This window comes from Megascapheus bottae, chromosome 18 (genome assembly GCF_031878675.1).
Source record: "Megascapheus bottae isolate mThoBot1 chromosome 18, mThoBot2.hap1, whole genome shotgun sequence".
Classification (NCBI taxonomy): domain Eukaryota; kingdom Metazoa; phylum Chordata; class Mammalia; order Rodentia; family Geomyidae; genus Megascapheus; species Megascapheus bottae.
In genome coordinates this window covers 26,201,441-26,219,531 of record NC_143526.1, presented here as the reverse complement: position 1 = coordinate 26,219,531, position 18,091 = coordinate 26,201,441, and the positions used below count along the sequence as shown (strand labels likewise).

The following is an 18,091-nucleotide window of genomic DNA, read 5'->3' as shown; positions in this document are numbered from 1 at the left end:
AGCAAAAAGTGTCTAAGGACAGGGTCCAGGCCCTCAGTTCAGGTCCCAGAATGAGGCTAATAGGCTGGGGATGTAGCTCAGTGGTAGAGTACTTGTTTAGTATGTGCAAGGCTAGGTTCTATCTCCAGCACTGTAAGAATGCGAAAGGGGGTGGAGGGAGGAAAAAAGGAAAGGGCAAAGACAGGAGAAAGAAGGGAAATGGTAAGAAGGCAGGAAGGGAAAGAGGAAGACAAGGGAGAGGTAGAAGGAGTGTTGAGGAAATGGGAGTAGATAGAAGAGTCCTTATGCATACCAGATTTGTGTAAACTTTACATGAACAGAAACAAAAATTTAATCTTATTTTAAATCACATACTGGTGACATTTCTGTTATAGCCGAACCCATTATATGCACTGATATTCAAGATCAGTGCTATTTTAAATCATTTTCTAGTTACAAACCATTTAAGAGACCAGATCGTTGATCCTAGTTTTAGTTCAGAAAGATACACTTTTTTGCTAAGACTATGTATACTACTAGTCTTCTGTTATAGTACCACATTAAGACACTAATTAGTATACAGGAAATTTGACATTATAAAATAATCTTATAGATATGACACAGGAAATAGGGACCACCAGCAATTTGTTTACTGATTAACTGCCCAGAACCACAGAATTAAGACCTTCAGCACAAACTATGCATTACCATCCAACCATTTCACTTCATAGAAGAAGAAATTGAGGCACACAGACTAGTTTTTCAAAGTCAAAAGGCTGGCTTTTAAATTTTTTTAATGACATCCATAAATTTGGATGAAATAGTCCCTGAGAATTATACTTCTATACATTTTATTTCCATAATAGAGACTGAATGTATATCCTTTATCCTAATTGTATTGAGTTTCTGATCTTTTCTGGGGCTAGAGCTCTATTACTTGAGCCACAGCATCATTTCTGGCTTTTTTCTATGTATGTGGTACTGAGGAATCGAACCTGGGTCTTCATGCTTGCTAGGCAGGCACTCTACCACTAGGCCAAACTCACAGCCTCTGTATATTATTATATATTGTATATTTATATAATATTAAGTTGCCTGCTGTTTTGACTGTGACTTGTCACATGAAGTCAGACACACAATTTTTTACTTTTGGAATCATGTTGGTACTCAAAAAAAGTTTCAGATTTTGGAGCATTTTAAGTTGCAGATTTTCATATTAGAGATGTTCAGCCTACAATATACAGTAACTAGTTGTCCCAAAGTAAAAATTCATAAAATTCGCTCATTAATTAAATGTAACATATAAACTTAGACATAGCCAAGTGCTGGTGGCTTACACCTGTAATCCTAGCTACTCAGAAGGCTAAAATCTGAGGATTATGGTTCAAAGCTAGCCTGGGCAGGAATGCCCATGATACTCTTATCTCCCAATTAATCACCACATAATTGGAAGTGGCACTAGCACTCGAAGTGGTAGAGTGCTAGCCTTGAAAAAAAAGAGCTCAGGGGCTGGGAATTTGGCTTAGTGGTGAAGTGCTTGCCTAGCATGTACAAAGACATGGGTTCCATTGCTCGGTACCACATACATAGAAAAAAAGCCAAAAATGGTGTTATGGCTCAAGTGGTAGAGCTCCAGCCTGAGAAAGCCCGAGGATAGTGCTCAGGCCCTGAGTTCAAGCCCCAGTACTGGCAAAAAAAGAAAAGAAAAAAAGAGCTCAGGAACAGCACACAGGCCATGAGTTCAAGTTTCACTACTGACAAAACAAAACAAAACAAAATCCTAGACATTTATATGAATAATTAAGCTATGTAGAACAGTTCGTAGAAAATTAGTTACAAGAGGAAAATAGCAAATATAGATGGTAGTAGTACAAGTTTCACTTACAATAGCCTCACAGTTACATATTATTATCCTCTGTATTGAAAATGTACCAACAATTATAACATTATTCATGTACACAAGAGCAGCTAAAACAAGTGATAGGAGCCGAATCTCTTCCACATTATATACTGGAACACAGTTCTTCAGTCTGCAGCTACAGTAACCACTTTGAGAGCTTTTGTCAACATTTGTGATTGGCAGTGAGTCATAGGACACAAGTCAATTTTCTTTAGTGAAAAAAGTCAATCTCTTCTTCCTACAGAATAGGTCAGTGTGCCTCTAAAACTCTTAATATCGCACAAAGAGGAACCTTGAAAACATGGTGCTAAGTGAAAGAAGCCAGTCATAAGGGCCATATAATGTATTATATGATTTCATTTATGTGAAAGGCCCAGAATAGAAAGAAAAGACTGGTGACTGCTTAGAAGCTGGAGGATGGGAAGAGTAGGGAGTTGATGGCTAGAAAAATCCTCAGGACATGAAATACTCCAAAAGTGTAGTGATAGATGCTTATTTCGTAAATGTACTAAAATCGAATAAATTATATAGTCAACTATACGGGATGTAAATTACATCTCAATAAAGCTGTTCTAAATAAGATGGGGGCATAAGGAAGTATGAAATGCAGTGTTGTGACCACTGTTCACATCATCTGACAACCACTAGACCTCTCTCTGATCAAGCATGTCTCAGCAATAGGCAAAGCAGTAGGCCTCATATTTGTAAAAAGGAAAAAAAAAACAGAGATGGTAAAGATGATTTCTTTTTCTATTTACTTTCTCTGTTCTATCCTCACATAATAGCAGTCATTATCAGGAAAACTTTATTACTGAAGCTAAACTACATTCACAAAAACTCTGAAGTATTCAATGAAATTACACCCATCTATAAGACTGAGGTAGTGAGTTGTTTAGGCCAGTTAATGGACAGGCCAGAACTTGCACAAATCCCCAATTCTTTCCACTACATCACTCTACCCCTTTCTTCCTTCCTTCCTTCCTTCCTTCTTTCCTCTCTTCCTCCCTTTTTTTTCTTTTTTTTGGCCTTTATGGAAATATACTTGGAACTTACTGTTCAAAAAAATACATGCTTAGGTTTTTAAGAGGGTTGGAAGTTAGCCTGAATAAAATCTAAATTCATACTCCACTGATTTCACTGCTTTTGTGGGAAGTTATCTTTGCCTGGAAAAAGTACTGAAATTCCTCTGAGGAGCCAGTTTCCTTCAGCTTTACAGGAACTTTTAAGTCAAATCATATGAAACATGTCAGAAAAAGAGTTTTAAAATGACCTCAAATCTAATAAATTCAGAACTGAACTATAATTTAACTTCATTAAATCCAGTGTATTCATCAAATATTTCTAATAAAAAGGTAATTTCCATAAATTCATACCAGAAAATACCTGGCAAAGAATATACTTGGCAAATCAGAGATGAATAAAAGATAGTAAATCCAAGCAGAATACCAGATAATTAAAATATTCCTGTGTGTATATGGGTGTGTGTGTGTGTGTGTGTGTGTATGTGTGTGTAAAACTCAGAGCCCATGCCTGCTAAGCAGCCGCTCTACCACTTATTCCATAGCTCCAGCTCTCTGTGGTTATTTTTGTAATAGTGTCTAGCATTTATGCCATGGCCAGGCTGGACCAAGATTTTTCTTCCTGTTTATGCTTTTTATGTAGCTCTGTGTGTGTGTGTGTGTGTGTGTGTGTGTCCTGGGGCTTAAAAACTCAGGCCCGGAGAGCTACCCCTGAGTTTTGTTGATCATGGCAAGTGCTTTACTACTTGAGCCACAGCTCTACTTCCAGCTTTTTTAGTATTTTACTGGAGATAAGGTTCTCATAGACTTTCATAGCCAGGCTGGCTTTGAGCCCTGATCATCAGATATAAGCCTCTTGAGTAGCTAAGATTAGGGGCATGAGCCACCAGTGCCTGGAGTATCAGCTTTTCATTGAATGACATGGTATTTGAAAATTTGCCAAGGCTAGCCTCAGTCCACCACCTTAATAGTCCACCACCCTAATTTCCACCTCCCAAGTAACTAGGACCACAGTTATGAGAACTACTTTTAAAAAGACAAAAACTAGGACTGGGAGTTTGGCCTACTGGTAGAGTGCTTGCCTAGCATGCACGAGGACCCAGGTTCGATTCCTCGGTACCACATACATAGAAAAAAAGCTAGAAGTGGTGCTGAGGCTCAAGTGGTAGAGCTCTAGCCTTGAGAAAGTCCAAGGACAGTGCTCAGGCCCTGAGTTCAATCCCCATAGCCTCCTGTGTAGCTAGGATTACAGGCATGAGCCACCATGCCCAGCTGGACCCCCTTAATTCAAACACAGCAAACAAGCAGAACAAAGGCTAGCTGATGGGGACTAAGTACAGTGGGCTTTCAGCTGCTTTCTAAGAGGGTGAGGGTAAAGAGGGAACAAAATTGGAAACAAGTACCTAGAAGAACTCTGCAGAAAGTAATTGTATCTTCATCTGAATGATGAAAAATGACAGTCTGGTCATTATCTAGCCCAATAACTTGTACACAGTAGGTGTTCTAGAAGTATATTTAATTCAACAAGTAGAAAATGTAATATTTTTTTGGACTTGAACTCTGCATTATATGTTGTCATTAAACTGAAACCTCTTTGTATAATAATTTGAAGAGTACAAACAAAAAGATATTCTTATTTTTATTTATTAATTTTTGGTGCTAGGCCTGAGGATTGCTGTCCCTGAGCTTTTGTGTTCAATGCTAGCTTGCTGTCACTTTATTTATTTATTTATTTTTTGCCAGTCCTGGGCTTGAGCTTAGGGCCTGAGCACTGTCCTTGGACTTTCTCAAGGCTAGAGCTCTACCACTTGAGCCTCAGCACCACTTCTGGCTTTTATCTATGTATGTGGTACCAAGGAATCGAACCCGGGTCTTCATGCATGCTAGGCAAGCACTTTAACCACTAGGCCAAACTCCCGGCCCTTGCTGTCACTTTAATAACAACTCCACTTACAGCTTTTTTTTTTCTTTTTGCCAGTCTTGGGGCTTGAACTCAAGGCATGGGCACTGTCCCTGAGCCTCTCTGTGGTCAAGGCTAGCACTCTCCCACTTGAGCCACAGCACCACTTCCAGCTTTTTCTGTATAGGTGATACCAAGGAATTGAACCCCTTCATGCATGCTAGGCACAAGCACTCTACCACTAGGACTAGGCCATGCTCCTGCCCCCTTATAGCTTTTTTTTTTTTCCGGGCAGCCAGGGCTCTTGAACTTGGACCTGGGCTAGTGCATTACCACATGGAGCCACAGGACTATTTCTGATTTCTGTTGGTTAATTGGAAATAAGAGTCTTATGGCCTTTCCTGCCCAAAACTGGCTTCGAACCCCGATCCTCAGATCTCAGCCTTATGAGTAGCTAGGATTACAAGTGTGAACCACTGGTGCCAAAAAGATATTCTTGATATAGTCATGCAAAGCTGAATTGGGTCTAGGTATAAAGTGACACCAAGGAGTAATTATTAGGTGTGAGAGTGACATTAAGGAAATGCCCTTAATTTCTAGATAGCTGAAATATATTAAAGCAAATTCCAAGCAAAAAAGGTAAAAGATAAAAGGATATATAAAATGAATGGGGGGAGGGAAGGAAATGGGGACCATGATATGAGAAAGCGTATCAATGTATAAAAAAATAAAATAAAATAAAATGAATGAAGGAAAATCCTTGTTACTTGCTGAATCTGAGCAATGGGCATATGAGTGTCATTTTCATAGTATCTCTACTTTCGAGTCTCTTTACAATTTGTCCTAATAAACAAAAATTAAACTAAAGCCAGGCACTGGTGGCTGCTCAGGAGATTGAGCTCTGAGGATCACAGTTCAAAGCCAGCCTGGGCACAAAAGTCAGTGAGACTCTTGTTTCTAATTAACCACCAGAAAACTGGAAGTGATGCTGTGGTTCAGTTTGGTAGAGCACTACCTTTGAGATGAAGAGCTCAGGGACAGTGCCAAGGCCCAGAGTTCAAGTCCCACAACTGACAAAAGAAAAAAAATTAAAGAACCTCACTAGCAGGGAAGATTGAGTAGCACTACGTTAAGTCCATTAAGTAATAAGTAATATTAATCTTAGGTACTAAATAAGAGATCAGTGAAAAAACTTACCGTTTGGTTGGTTATGTACAAGTGAGTGAGTTATAGGGAAAACATCCATTTTCTTCTTGTACAATGTGGTCAGACAACTACATGATATAAATATTGTTTTACTCTTGAAGTAGGTGACCTAACTAAAACCTAATTGTACAGAACAAGCAGTTCTATAGGAAAAAACTTAAAAAAAAAAAAACAACCCCTTTAGGACTGCAGCTGTCCATTCCTCCTCTCACAACTGTGTCATGCTTTTATAACTCTGGAGTCCTAAATGGATGGTGGTAGTGAGCTGAAATAAAGAGAACAAGTCACAGCTGCATTCTGAATTGAATGCTGTGAGGTTTTGCTTAATCGTTGGATTCCTTTTCTAAGAATCTATAGCCTCCTTCACATCCTTCCAAAATAATATTTTAGCTTTTAATATGTGACATTTACAACGTGTTTTTCATCCATTGCTGACTGAAGTTCTTTGGAGTTCACTTTTCAAATTATCTTCTAAGTAGTTCAAAGCAAAAAGAAAAATCAATAGCGTCTGGTAAATACTTCAACACATTCTATTCCTAATAGAACAGTGGTTTTTAGCTTTTTGTTATTAAGTATAAGAGACAAAGAAAACTTATTATCAAAGGAAGAATAAGATAATATATGACCTAGAAGTAAATACCTTCACATCTGATAACAGGGGCAATGGCTGCTCTAACATCACAGGTATTTGTGGTGAAAAAGTAAGTTGGGAATGAGTGCTTAGGATGAGTGCTCTCCTTTGAGCAAATTTAATCTTTTTTCTTAATGATTTTTAATTCTTTTTAAATTACAAACTTTTCACTTTTAGCTTGTATATATTTAAATACAAAAATTATATTTGTTGTTTTTTTTTTGTATTTTTGGAGGGGCACAGGAATGGAGGAAGGATGAACAAATATAATCATGGTATTCAATACATACCATGTAAACAAAGAACCAGGCAACTTATGGGTAGGGATGCAGAGGATGAAGGGAAGTGAAGGAAGGGGTGACATTGTCAAGAAGCACTGCACTCATTATCGGAGTTATGAAATTGTAACTCTTTGTATGATTCCTTAATAATAACTTTTAAGAAGTTAATGCCTAGTACATGAAAAAAAAAAGTATCATCTGAATAGCCTCTCATATTCTTCAAAGATATTCTTCAAAGATTCTTATAATAGCTCTAAGGTCCTTAATTAGAAACTCATATTGTCATGGGTAAGCAACTCTAAACCTAATACAAATTCATCAGTCCAACAAGAAGGACCTCCTCGACTTTGGCCCTGACTTCCCAACTTCATTCTTCACTATTTCTCTGAATACCACATTTTAGTCACAAATGAGTTAGTGTTGGTTCTCTGAAGATGCTGTCCTATCTATTTTTCACTGTCTGTATACTGAAGACTATCCCAAGCCATTTGATAAAGACCTGCTCATCATTCATGATCTATCCAAACAATACCATCCATCTCTGGGAAATATGCCTTCCTATGAATTTCACTCACCACTTGTTTGTGAGTTTCCTATACTTTCAATATTTCATACTTTGTATCTATCTTGGTCTACTGAGTATTTGTTTTAATTTGGAACTTTGTACTATAATAGTAGTAAAGATTATCACCAAGGCAAATTTTATCCTCCACTGTGGGCTGAAAAGTAACCCCCCAAATGCTAAGAGCGTATTTTAACTTCAAATATCTGTGCATGTGACTGCATCTGCATGAAGAGTGTTTACAGATATCATTAAGTCAAGGATTTGGAAATAAGACCCTTTTGGATTGTTTAGGTGGACCAGTGTCTTCATAAGAGGAAGAGAAATAGAAACAAGGCCACATGAAGATGGAAACAGAGTTTGGAATGTGTGGGGTCACCAGAAGCTGGAAAAAGGAAGGGATCTCTCCTAGGCTCATTGGAAGGAGCTCAGCATCCTTGGTGACACCATCATTACCATCTTCTTGAATCAACAACTGCGACAGAACAAATTATTGTTTTTATAAACCTCTAACTTTGTGGTAATTTGTTATGGCAACTTTAAGAAATGAATTTAGGGGCTGGGAGTATGGCCGAGTGATAGAGTGCTTGCCTAGTATGCATGAAGCCCTGGGTTTGATTCCTCAGTATCACATATACAGAAAAAGCCAGAAGTGGTGCTGTGGCTTAAGTGGCAGAATACTAGCTTGGAACAAAATTCTCAAGGACAGTGCCCAGGCTCTGAGTTCAAGCCCTATCCTGCAAAAAGAAAAGAAAAAGAAAAAAATATTCCCTTTGTTCCATTCTAATTCTAAGAAGTCATTTTTATTTTCTTCATTTTTATTTATTATAGTAGTTCTGCAAAACAAAAATTTGAAGAAAAAGAAAGGATAGATACTTCTCTTTCTATCTGTCCTTGTTCTCTAGTCATTCTCTGAACGGTCTCTGAACTTCCTTTAGAAACAAAAGCTCCGCAGAAGTGTTAGAGAAGAATAGCATCTGAATATCCTTGTGACAGGTGATGGGCTTTGTAGATAGTTCCTGGCTCCGACCCGTGAACCTGAATACTTCTTTGATATTTAGTTTTATCACCTATGTTTTGAGGGTTGTTATAAGAAGTAAACAACACATGTAAAGGTTAATGTGTTTCTGGTTATTGATACTATACTGAGGTTTTTTTTTTAACTCTTCTATCTTTATTAGTAAGCAACTCTACTACACTTAGCACTAGACATAAAAATTAGTTTTATTTAACTTTTCCAATACTAGTTCATAACTTTTCACAAGGCTCCTTTTGTAATATTATCTAAGCAGGGATCTCTCTCCCTGCTGGCTGCTCCAACTTCTTGCAGCAAACACTACGGAGGCTGGTGTTAGATTGTCCTTAAGGCAGATTGGAAGGGCCTAGGTTGGCTTTCCCAAGAGTGGCCAAGCAAAAGTAAGGCTAGTGGCCAGCTATTTGGGGCCTGCTGGCATGGAACAAAGTGTCTAGTTCCTACCTCCAGAGAAGAGGAGGCTTAGCCAGCTGGCTTTCAAAGGAAGACTAGTTGGAGTGTTCACAATTCCTTCCCAACCATCTGGCATTCTTTTAGAACCTTCACTTTATCCAACAGTAAGTAGAGAGGTCTGAAGTACTCAGATAATTGTGTGAGTCCCCACTATCTATTAGTCAAGAAAAAAATTTTACATTACAAACTGTTTTCACTTTTAGTATGTACATATTTAAAACAAGTTTTTAATTAGGGCATATTAATTGCACAAAGGATTTTCATTGTGATATTTCTAAACATACATACAATGTACTTTGATCAGATTCACTAACTTCATTACTCTTTTATTGTCTTTCTTTTTCTTATAATTTTGATGGTTTTGTTATTCTATTTTCATACATGTACATAATATATAATCAGATTCTGCCCCTTATATCCTCACCCTTTCCCCTCTCACTCAGTCTCCCATATTATCTGTCTTAAAATCTGTAATAGTCACAATTATTATGCAGATGTTAAAAGTAAAATTCAAGACAAATAATATCGGAACAAGCTACAATAATTTAACATGCAGAAAGGAATCCCCTAAGCCTGGCAGAACTTAATACCATTCTAAACTTTTAGAAAGCCACGTGGCTCTCACAGTGATGGGTATTGCTACATATACATTTACCTTTGCAGCTAGCTTCTAGTAAAAAGAACAGTGTCTTATAATTACTTAAAAAAATGATGACATAGTGGGTATTTTGAAAGTTTTGGTAAGAAATAAGAAAACTTATTAATATGAAGAAGAAATTTCATATCTGAATAAGCAAAATAAACAAAAAATAGAAGTTGGCTTGAAATAAAAATATTTTATTAAATGACCAAAATGATTTATCAAATGACCAAACTGCTGTCAACTTAAGGTCATTTCAGCAACCTATTACAAGGGGTAATCGTGGGAACAGAGAAGCAAGGAATCAGAAAACAGAAACAAAAACAGCTGAGTCATATTCATAGCCAACATATCGCAGGAGGTATAAACATTCTGAAAAAAATATTAAAGAGACCAAGTCAGAGTCAAATATTATAAATTGGAGGCTATAACAATTAGCTTTCATTGAATTCACTTCCATTCTAGGTATCAAGTTCAGTATTTTTTGGTATCATCTCATTTGGCCATACAACAAACACTACTATTATTTCCATCTTACAGATGAAGAAACAGAGAGGTTAAGAAACTAGCTAGTCCAGTCATACATCAAAACATGAAAGAGATGAGATTCAATTCCAATAGGTCTGATGCCTGAATCCAGGTGCAAGACTGCTAGTATTAAATCTCACTCACAAAAGAACAAAATACAACTTAATCTAGGAGAAACTATTTTTTTCCTCAATAGGGGAAAATTTAATCATTACCATAGTTGTCATAAGCTCTTTTTTTTTTTTTTTTTTTTTGCCAGACCTGGGCTTGAGCTCAGGGCCTGAGCACTGTCCTTGGACTTTCTCAAGGCTAGAGCTCTACCACTTGAGCCTCAGCACCACTTCCGGCTTTTTTCTATGTATGTGGTACCAAGGAATTGAACCCGGGTCTTCGTGCATGCTAGGCAAGCACTTTACCACTAGGCCAAACTCCAGGCCTCATAAGCTTTTTTTTCCCAGATTTTAAATGTAGCAAAAAGTCACAAGGAATTTTTAAAAATAGAACTATTTTACCAGGTTAAAAATGTCAGATGAACCCTTTTTGTCCATATATTGAATGGGAACCTGTCCTGAGAAGATAGTGATCAACAGCATAGATGACGTTACTGCCTTCCTGGAGCTGGCATTCCAGTGGGGCCAAGAATAAAAATGATAAATCAACAAGAGAATTTCACATAGTGATAGGTAGTCTATAGGAGGAAGAGAGGAAAGCTAGAGTTCTCCTTTGAGATATTTCACTGTTTAGGTAAAGAGGAAGGGAAGAATGGGATGGGGGAAGGTGTGTGTCATTTGCCTGTCTATTTTTTTTTTTTTTTTTGCCAGTCCTGGGGCTTGATCTCCTAGGCACTGTCCTTGGGCTTTCTCAAGGCTTGTACTCTATCACTTGAGCCACAGCACCACTTCTGGCCTTTTCTGTGTATGTGGAACCAAAGAATTAAACCCAGTGCTTCGTGCATGCTAGGCAAGCACTTTACCACTAGGCCACACTCCCAGCCCTGCTTTCTACTTTTTTTTTATGGCCAGTTCTGGCTTGAACTCAGGGCATAGGCATTGTCCTTGGGGTTTCTCAAGGATAGAGCTCTACTACTTGAGCCACAACGTTACTTCCGGCTTCTTTTCTATGTATGTGATACCAAGGAATGGAACCTGAGTCTTCGTGCATGCTAGGCAAGCACTCTACCACTAGCCCAAACTCCCAGCCCCTGCTATTCTACTTTTAAAGATGGACAGCATGAAGCTAGGCCCAGTGGCTCACGCCTGTAATCCTAGCTACTTAGGAAGTTGAGATCTGAAGATCGTGGTTCAAAGTCAAAGTCAGCCGAGGCACTAAAAAGTCCATGAGAATCTTATCTCCTATTAACCAGCAGAAAACCAGAAGTGGTGCTGTGGCTCAAGGGGTAGGGTGGTAGCCTTGAGCTGAAGAGCTGAAGGGCAACACATAGGTCCAGAGTTCCAGTCCCAGAACTGACCCAAAGAAAAGAAAAGAAAAAAAAAGAAAGACAGACAGATAGCTGGGCACGATGGTTCATGCCTGTAATCCTAGCTACTCAAGAGGCTGAGATCTGAGGATCATTATTCAAAGCCACCCTGGACACTACAAAGCCCTTGAGCTGAAGAGCTCAGGGACAATGTCCAGGCCCAGAGTTCAAGTGCCATGACCACCACCACCACCAACAAAACATGCATGAGATAAATGTAAGGACAATGATAACGTCCAATTAAACTTTAGTCTATGTAGCTCCACTTGTTTCCATCTTCTCATTACAGAAATTCTTGCAATCTACTTGTCACATTTAATCATATTTAATCATGAACCTTAAGCACAGTTTCTGAATGGTGCTGCCATTTCCAAAACTCTGATGTTCACTGATATTTTCATTTATGATTCCATTTATAAGTTTAAAAAAGGGCCAGGAGCATGGCCTAGTGGTAGAATGCTCTCTAGCACGTACCAAGCCCTGGATTCGATTCCCCAGAACCAGATACACACAAAAAGCTGCAAGTGATGCTGAGGCTCAAGTGGTAGAGGTCTAGCCTTGAGAAAGGCCAAGGACAGTGCTCAGGCCCTGAGTTCAAGCCCCAGGACTGGCAAAAAAAATGTTTAAAAAAGAACATATCTTCACCCTCCCTAAGGAATTTACATGCACCTAGGTTATTTATTTCAAATTGCCTGAACATCTGGGACAAGGCAAATAGATGCTGGCTGGATGGCACTGGGTACCCAGCAGTGCCATGTGTGTGTTCTTGACCATCCAGTTGTGCTCCTGACTCAAAACATTCCAGCAGAAATTTATACCTCTTGATGGAGACATGTCCACAACACCAAAAGTAGTATCAGTGAGATGGTGTGGGGGAGGTGAGAATGAAGGAGGGAAGGAAAGCAAGAAAGAGAAAGAGAAAGCAAGATTGCTATTATAATAAGGAAGACACATGATCCAGGAAGTAGGGGATCTACCAAGGGGGATGGCAAAGGGAATTCCCAAAATACTGACAAAGGAAGTCCTAGGATGATGGCTGAGCAGTAGGTTCAGAGAGCAAACCAATCTACACTGGAGCAAGAGAGAGAAGAACCAGCACCACCATCTCCCAGGAAAATGAAATGAAACTGGAGTGCTTAGCTGAAAATACTATCAAAGAATACTACCATAGAGTTTGAATATTAGTGACTGACACTAAGACAATTAGGCAAATGAAAGATCATTAAAAGCAGCATATATTTAATTCAAGAGAAACAAAAGTTATACAAGACAATGCAGAAATGATATCCTAAACATCTCATCTGTAATAGGCATATTGTCATAGTCATGTAAATGCTACGTTGTGACTTAACTGAGAATGAGTAAGGATGTATGATGGTTTTATCTAAATTTTCAACTTCCAAACCAGAAGTCTATGTGTGATACCCAAAGGTAAAGAACCAAGGAATAGCTGTATAAATATTATAAATTAGATACATTAAAAAGTACCAGAAAGAACTGCTAGGAGTTGACAAAGTTTGAATCTGTCAATAACTGATGGATTGACTGAGGTTAAATGGCTTTTTTTTTTGGTCAGTCACGAGGCTTAGTCTCTGGGCCTGGGCTCTACCATTGAGCTCTTCAGCTCAAGGCTACCACCTTGAGCCACAGGGTCACTTCAGGTTTTCTAGTTGTTAATTGGAGATAAGAGTCTCAAGGACTTTAGTGCTCCAGCTGGCTTTGAATAGTGATCCTCGGAGCTCACCCTGCTGAGTAGTTACAGGCATGAGCCACCGCGCTGCTGGAATGATTTTTTTAAAAAAGATTTCCCAATTAAAAAAAATAACAATTTTAATATAGAACTAATACATTTTTAGTACTTGACTACTGATTTTCAAACAGAAAACACTTATAATAAAGACTGCTCAACAGAAAAACTTTTTACTTTTTGTTAGCAGACATTGTTGGAAGATAACATATTATTACCATCACTGAGGATAAAAATATTAGTGTTCTATGCAAAAACATTTATCATAATTTAATCTATTTACTTGTTATAAAATCACTTTAGCATCTTTCTTTCTTTTTTTATTTTTTTGGCCAATGCTGGGGCTTGAACTCAGGGCCTGGGCAGTATCCTTGCATTTTCTCAAGGCTAGTGCTCCACCATTTGAGCCACAGCACCACTTCCAGCTGTGTATGTGGTATTGAGTAATTGAACTTGGGTCTTCATGCATGCTAGGCAAGCACTCTACCACTAGGCCAAATTCCCAGTAGCCCATCTTTTTTGGGGGGAAGGGGGGTCATGAGGCTTGAACACAGCCTGCATGTCCCTGAGCACTTCAGCTCAAGTCTTGAGCCAAGTCCCACTATTTTCTAGAGGTTAATTGGAGATAAGAGTCTCAGGTTCTTTGGTGCTTGGGGTGGCTTTGAACAGAGATCCTCAGATCTCAGCCTCTAGAGTAGCTAGGATTAGCCTGGCCAGCCCAGCATTTTGCTAGTTAATTTGGAGATAAGAATTTAGCAGCTGGGGCTGGGAGTTTGGCCTAGTGGTAGAGTGCTTGCCTAGCATGCACAAAGGCCCAGGTTCGATTCCTCAGTACCACATACATAGAAAAAAGCCAGAAGTGGTGCTGAGGCTCAAGTGGTAGAACACTAGCCTTGAGAAGTCCAAGGACAGTGCTCAGGCCCTGAGCTCAAGCCCAGAACTGGCAAAAAAAAAAAAAAAGAATTTAGCAGCTGGATCTTGGCTCAAGGCTGTAATTCTAGTTACTCAGAAGGGTCAAAGCCAGCTCCGGGTACTAAAATGTCTGAGAGACTCTTATCTTCAATTAACCACCAGAAAACCAGAAGTACCACTATAGTTCAAGGGGGTAGGGTGGTAGCCTTGAGCTGAAGAGCTAAGGGACAACGCCCAGGCCCAGAGTCCAAGTCCCTTGATAGGAAAAAAAAAAAAAAAAATCCAGCAAATTTTTCTGCCCAGGCTGGCCTCAACCAAAAAAATCCTTCTCAGTTAGTAGGACTATAGGCATGAGCCACCAGCACTCAGCTAACTTTTACTAATTTTAACTCATACAAAAAAAAAAAAAAAGATTTGAACTTGGTATCATAAGGTAAGAATTTAGCCAAGAATAATGGATCCTGATACAACCAGTAAAATTTTTCCTCTTCAAATTAAAAGCAAATGTTTCAAACAGAGAAAATATACATAAGCAGATGTTATGAAGGTTTACATTTCCCTTTCTGTGCCTGAAAGTATGAGAAATGAAATATGTGTGACTGAAAAATAACCTTAAAGAAAATTTTTTTCCCCCAGTTTCAGGGCTTTAACTCAGGGCTTGAGTGCTGTCCTTGGGCTTTCTCAAGGCTAGAGCTCTACCACTTGAGGCACAGCACCATTTCTGGCTTTTTCTATGTATGTGGCACTGAGGGTCTTTGTGCATGCTAGGCAAGCACTCTACCTCTAGGTGAAACTCTTAGCCCCTTAAAGAGGATCTTACAAAAAAACTGAACCCACTCAGTTATTCATGTCATTCAATATAATTTATCTCTGACCACCACTATTTTGAATAAAAAGACACATATTCTCAAAGTATAGATTGTATGTGTGTGGTGCACATGCATGCCAGTGTGGAGCTCAAACTCAGGGCCTGCGGTGCTGCCCCTGAGCTCTTTTAAGGTCAAGGCTACTGCTCTACTACTGAGCCACAGCTCCCTCTCCAGCTTTATGGTAGTTAATTGGGGATAAGAGCCTAAAGGATTTTCTTGCCAGTCTAGCTTCAAAGCCACATCCTCACGTTTCAGTCTCCCGAGTAGCTAGGATTGCATGCATGAGCCCACCAATGTCAGGCCTCAAAGTGTTTGTTATCTTGTTCCTTGTGGGACTTTAACTCTGGCCCTTAAGCTCTTTGCTCAAAGTTACTGCCCTACCACTGGAGCCACAGCACCACCTCCAGTTTTTTAGTGTTTAATTGGAGGTAAGAGTCTCAGGTCCTTTTGTGCCCTGTCTGGCTTTCAACCTTGATCCTCAGATCTTAGCCTCCTGAGTAGCTAGGATTACAGCTGTGAGCCACCTTGCCAGGCTCAAAGTGTTTTTAATAACTGAGTTTGGGGGCCGGGAGTTTGGCCTAGTGGTTAAAGTGCTTGCCTAGCATGCATGAAGACCGGGGTTCGATTCCTCGGTACCACATACGTAGAAAAAAGCCGGAAGTGGTGCTGAGGCTCAAGTGGTAGAGCTCTAGCCTGGAGAAAATCCAAGGACAGTGCTCAGGCCCTGAGCTCAAGCCCAGTCAGGCCCTGAGCTGGCAAACAAAAAAAACAAACAAACAAAAAAAAAACTGAGTTTGCTGACTTCTTACCTCTACAAAATTAGAAGAGCAAAAAAGAAGCAGGAAAAAATCATCTAACCAAAGTAACAACTACCTTCCAAAATTGAAATAATTTGGTTTAAAAGTAATACAGTAAGAAACAGCTAGTTGGTGCTATACTAATGGCTTCTTTTCCACTTGGGTACAACTGTAACTCCTAATCTTACCAAGACCCCAAATTTAAGTAGGCAATTCTACCAAGCAAAATCTATGGAAACTTGCAAAGCTTCCTCCTTTCTCAGGAGGTGAAGACAATGAAAAAAGGTGTTCTGTTTTCAAGTAGTCCAGTAAGAGGAGCCATCGAGCTGGGCTGCACAACCAGACAACAAAACACAGGAAAATTAAGATCAAAGCAAGGGCGCATGCCAGGGTAATAAGCAATAAAATCCTTTGCCAAAGAATTAAGAAGGGGGAAAAAAAAAACAGCAAAGAGATGGAAAGAACCTGCTGGACCACCTTCTTATTAACACAGGGAGGCAAGAAGAAACACAATCTTTCTGTACGTAGAAGCCAAGAAAAAGTGTGTCCTAGATATGTCGGAGTATTCCTTCATACACGTACACAAGTACAAAGACACATGATCCATGAATTAAATCCAGAAAGCAGGGTCCTGTGCATGGCAGCATTGCCATTGCACACTGACACACTGATGAGTCTAGTACCCACAGCCAAATCCCAGTGTCCTAAAGCTATACAAGTGTAAGAATACAAACGTGCATTTTCAATGAAGAAAATTCAGATTTTTTTTTTTTTTACATTGAGAAACAAGTAACTGCTGAGACAGGAGGAAGAGAAGCGAGGCAAGGGTGTGAAGTTATCTTTTTTTTTTTTTTAACCACTCCCGCTTTTCTTTTCCTTATAACCTTTTTTTTTTTTTTTTTGACAATCTCAGATTCTCTCAGTTCATAGGACACACACACACACACACAGAGTTAGGTCTCCGGGAAACAAAGAAGGGTTCTTTAATTCCTTGGCCTGTGGAAGCACTCTCGCCTCTCCTCCCCCTCCCCAGATGATGAGGCCCCCATGTGACTTTCATTAATGAGAGAACCCGGGCGAGAGGTCTCCACGCAGACCACTGCCAGGCACACTGTGACAACCAGTCAGGCGACAGGCACCACAAAGAAAGGCGGAGGGACGCCCGGGACCAGGAACAGGCTGCCGACGCCGCGCCCCCCAAGGCGCGCTCCCCACGCCGACACCGGGGCCGCCGTCCTCGCCATCCTCCTCCCCGCTCGCCTCGGGGACCCCCGCCACGCCGGGGCGAGGTGGGCGTGCGGGGGTCCGCGGGCCGGCCCGGGGTCAGGCACCTCCCGGGTGACAGCGCCGCGCCTCGCGTCGTGCAGGACACAAGCCCTCCCCACCGCAGCCCCCGGGATGCGCCAGCCCCTCCTCCGCGTCCTTCCCGGGCTTGGGGCCGCCGCCGCCGCCTCCGCCGGCCCCCCCTCCCCGACCCGGGCAGTTCCAGCCGCGGGGACCGCTGGGGTGGGGGCCACCGGGCCCGCGGGGCTCCTCAGCATCCCGAACCCGAACCCGGACCCGCCCCGTTCCTCAAGCCCCAGCCAGGGCACCGCGGCCCTTCCCACAAGCTCGGTCCTCCTTCCCTCTCTTACTCGGACGGGCGTGCGGGACGGTCCGCGAGCCAGGGAGCAGGTTGCGTGCGGAGGACGGAGGGCGGCAAGTGCCCGTGGGGACACCGCGAGGCTGAGGTGGCAGAGACGGGACTGCGGGCGAGCGGCCCCCGGCGAGGGGCGGGCCCGGCGGGGGAGGGGCGGCCGCCGCGCCTCTCATTCATGCAGCGGGGGCGGGGTGAGGAACCCGGATGCCCGGGTAGTCCCCGCCCACTTCACTGAGGGCACGCGGCTTCAGCGTCTGCAGTGCGCACGCGCAGCCCCGGTGGCCTGGCGCACGGTCCCCGCCCTGCTGGTGTCTCACTGCTGGAGTCGTGTGGCGCTGCACTGTGGAGTGCTTTTTTGTTTCGTGGAGCCCTGTGAACATACCATGTCTAACAGTGAAATCGTCACCTCTTTCTTAGGACCCACGGATGAGCCCGAGGGTAGGGTACGAACTCCTTACATAGGGAGTTAGGAGTTGCCCCTCCTTGCTGCAGGACCACGGTGGTGGGTGAGACCCAAA

The 18,091-nt window shown here is 41.2% G+C and overlaps 1 protein-coding gene across 1 annotated transcript in view; it reads right to left on the bottom strand.

The window, feature by feature from the left end:
* The window catches only part of Rnf24 (ring finger protein 24), a 50,069-nt gene extending 32,367 nt beyond the window's left edge, over nucleotides 1–17,702 (bottom strand). The window contains exon 1 of the mRNA XM_090352046.1: nucleotides 17,569–17,702. The gene's annotated coding sequence lies outside the window, so the exon portion shown is untranslated. The remainder of the gene's footprint in view (nucleotides 1–17,568) is intronic.
* Between the last annotated feature and the right edge of the window lie 389 nt (nucleotides 17,703–18,091).